The sequence below is a fragment of the Harpia harpyja genome, unplaced genomic scaffold (genome assembly GCF_026419915.1).
Source record: "Harpia harpyja isolate bHarHar1 unplaced genomic scaffold, bHarHar1 primary haplotype scaffold_52, whole genome shotgun sequence".
NCBI classification, from domain to species: Eukaryota; Metazoa; Chordata; class Aves; order Accipitriformes; family Accipitridae; genus Harpia; species Harpia harpyja.
The window spans coordinates 1351236-1353867 of NW_026293413.1; positions in this window are offsets into that span (position 1 = coordinate 1351236).

The window sequence follows — 2632 nt, forward strand, 5'->3', positions numbered from 1 at the left end:
CAGTGCTGTTCGTGTTGGCGCGCAGCAGGGGACAGTTGGTGGAGGCTGCTCTCAGGACATATAATTAAGAGCTGTCATCTTGGTACTCAGTGGGAAATAACACGTTCCCAAAATAACAAGACATGACTTTCTGAAGTAGCCATTTTTCTAGGAGCTGCATCAGAGCTAAGGCAGATGAGAGAGTCTTGCCTGCTGTTAGTCACTGAAGCTGATGACAAGTCACCCAGCAGTTTTGGCAAGGACAGAACAAGATCGATACGTATGTGGCTGTGTGCTAATTGCCTTCAGGTTTTGCAGGTTGTACGTTTGGCAGGACCAATTGTGTCGTTAACGTGATGGTAACAGCAAAACCTGTAGGCATCTGTGTGGGGTATTTTGGATTTTATACGATTTGCAAGAGTACTTGAACAGTTTAATGTTATGCTGAGGTACGGTAGCTATAGTGCAATCAGAAGAAAGTGGAGGGAAGGAAGATGAGGATGGCAAAGATGTTCAAAAGCGTTAGAATCTTTGACAGCGGAAACGTGTCATTAACAGTTTATATGAACAGTTTTCCTTCAATGTACTGTTCTTTTCCAAGATTTACAGAGGACGTTTTGCCATTCCCATATCAGAACTCAGTGATTTTCCGTTAAAGCTCTCCACTGAGATATAAAAAAATAAAAGAAAAAAGACCGATGTGTCCTGGAAGGAAGAGTAATTAGAATCATAGAATAGAATCATAGAATCATAGAATCATTTAGGTTGGAAAAGACCTTCAAGATCATCGAGTCCAACCATTAACCATGCCCCCTAAACCATGCCCTGGAGTACCCTGTCCACTCGCTTTTTGAATACCTCCAGGGATGGTGACTCAACCACTTCCCTGGGCAGCCCATTCCAATGTTTGACAACCCTCTCAGTAAAAAAATTTTTCCTAATATCTAACCTAAACCTCCCTTGCCTCAACTTGAGGCCATTTCCTCTTGTCCTATCTCCAAACACCTGACAGAAGAGACCAACACCCACCTCACTACAACCCCCTTTCAGGTAGTTGTAGAGAGCGATAAGGTCTCCCCTCAGCCGCCTCTTTTCTAGACTGAACAATCCCAGATCCCTCAGCCACTCCTCATAAGACTTGTGCTCCAGGCCCCTCACCAACTTGGTTGCCCTTCTCTGGACACGCTCCAGCACCTCAACGTCTTTCCCGTAGTGAGGGGCCCAAAACTGAACACAGTACTCGAGGTGCGGCCTCACCAGTGCCGAGTACAGGGGAACAACCACCTCCCTGTTCCTGCTGGCCACACTGTTCCTGATACAGGCGAGGATGCGATTGGCCTTCTTGGCCACCTGGGCACACTGCTGGCTCATATTCAGCCGGCTGTCAACCAGCACCCCCAGGTCTTTCTCTGCTGGGCAGCTTTCCAGCCACTCTTCCCCAAGCCTGTAGTGCTGCATGGGGTTGCCGTGACCGAAGTGCAGGACCCGGCACTTGGCCTTGTCGAACTTCATACGATTGGCCTCAGCCCATTGATCCAGCCTGTCCAGATCTCTTTGTAGAGCCTCCCTACCCTCAAGCAGATCGACCCTGCCTCCCGACTTGGTGTCGTCTGCAAACTTGCTGAGGGTGCACTCGATCCCCTCATCCAAATTATCGATAAAGATATTAAACAGAACAGGGCCCAACACCGAGCCCTGGAGAACACCACTTGTGACCCGCCGCCAACTGGATTTCACCCCATTCACCACTACCCTCTGGGCTCGGCCATCCAGCAAGTTTTTCACGCAGTGAATAGTGCACTTATCCAGGCCATGAGACGCCAGCTTCTCAAGGAGTATGCCATGAGAGACAGTGTCAAAGGCCTTGCTGAAGTCTAGCAAAATAACATCGACAGCCTTTCCCTCATCCACTAGGCGGGTCACCTGGTCATAGAAGGAGATCAGGTTGGTCAAGCAGGACCTGCCTTTCGTAAACCCATGCTGACTGGGCCTGATCCCCCTCTTATCCTGGACTTGACATGTGAGTGCTTTCAGAAGAAACCGTTCCATAATCTTTCCCGGTACCGAGATCAGGCTGACAGGCCTGTAGATCCCCGGATCCTCCCTCCGACCCTTCTTATAAATGGGAGTCACATTGGCATCTTGCTGGGCACAGAGGTGAGACTGACTGGCCTGTAGTTCCCCAGGTCTTCCTTTTTTTCCTTTTTAAAAATGGGGGTTATGTTTCCCCTTCTCCAGTCAGTGGGAACTTCCCCGGACTGCTGCAACTTCTCAAATATGATGGATAGTGGCTTAGCCACTTCATCTGCCAGTTCCCTCAGGACCTGTGGATGCATCTCATCAATTCCCGTGGACTTGTGCACCTCCAAGTTCCTTAGATGGCCTTGATCCTGATCTTCTCCTACTGTGGGTGGTTCTTCATTCTCCCAGGCCCTGGTTTTGCCTTCTGTGACTTGGGTGGTGTGGCTGGAGCACTTGCTGGTGAAGACTGAGGCAAAAACATTGTTGAGTACCTCAGCCTTCTCCATGTCCTGGGTAACATGCTCTCCCATTGCCTTCCAGAGAGGTCCCACATTTTCCCTGGTCTTCCTTTTATCACCTGCATACCTGCAGAAGCTTTCCTTATTGCCCTTGACGTCCCTTTCTGGATTTC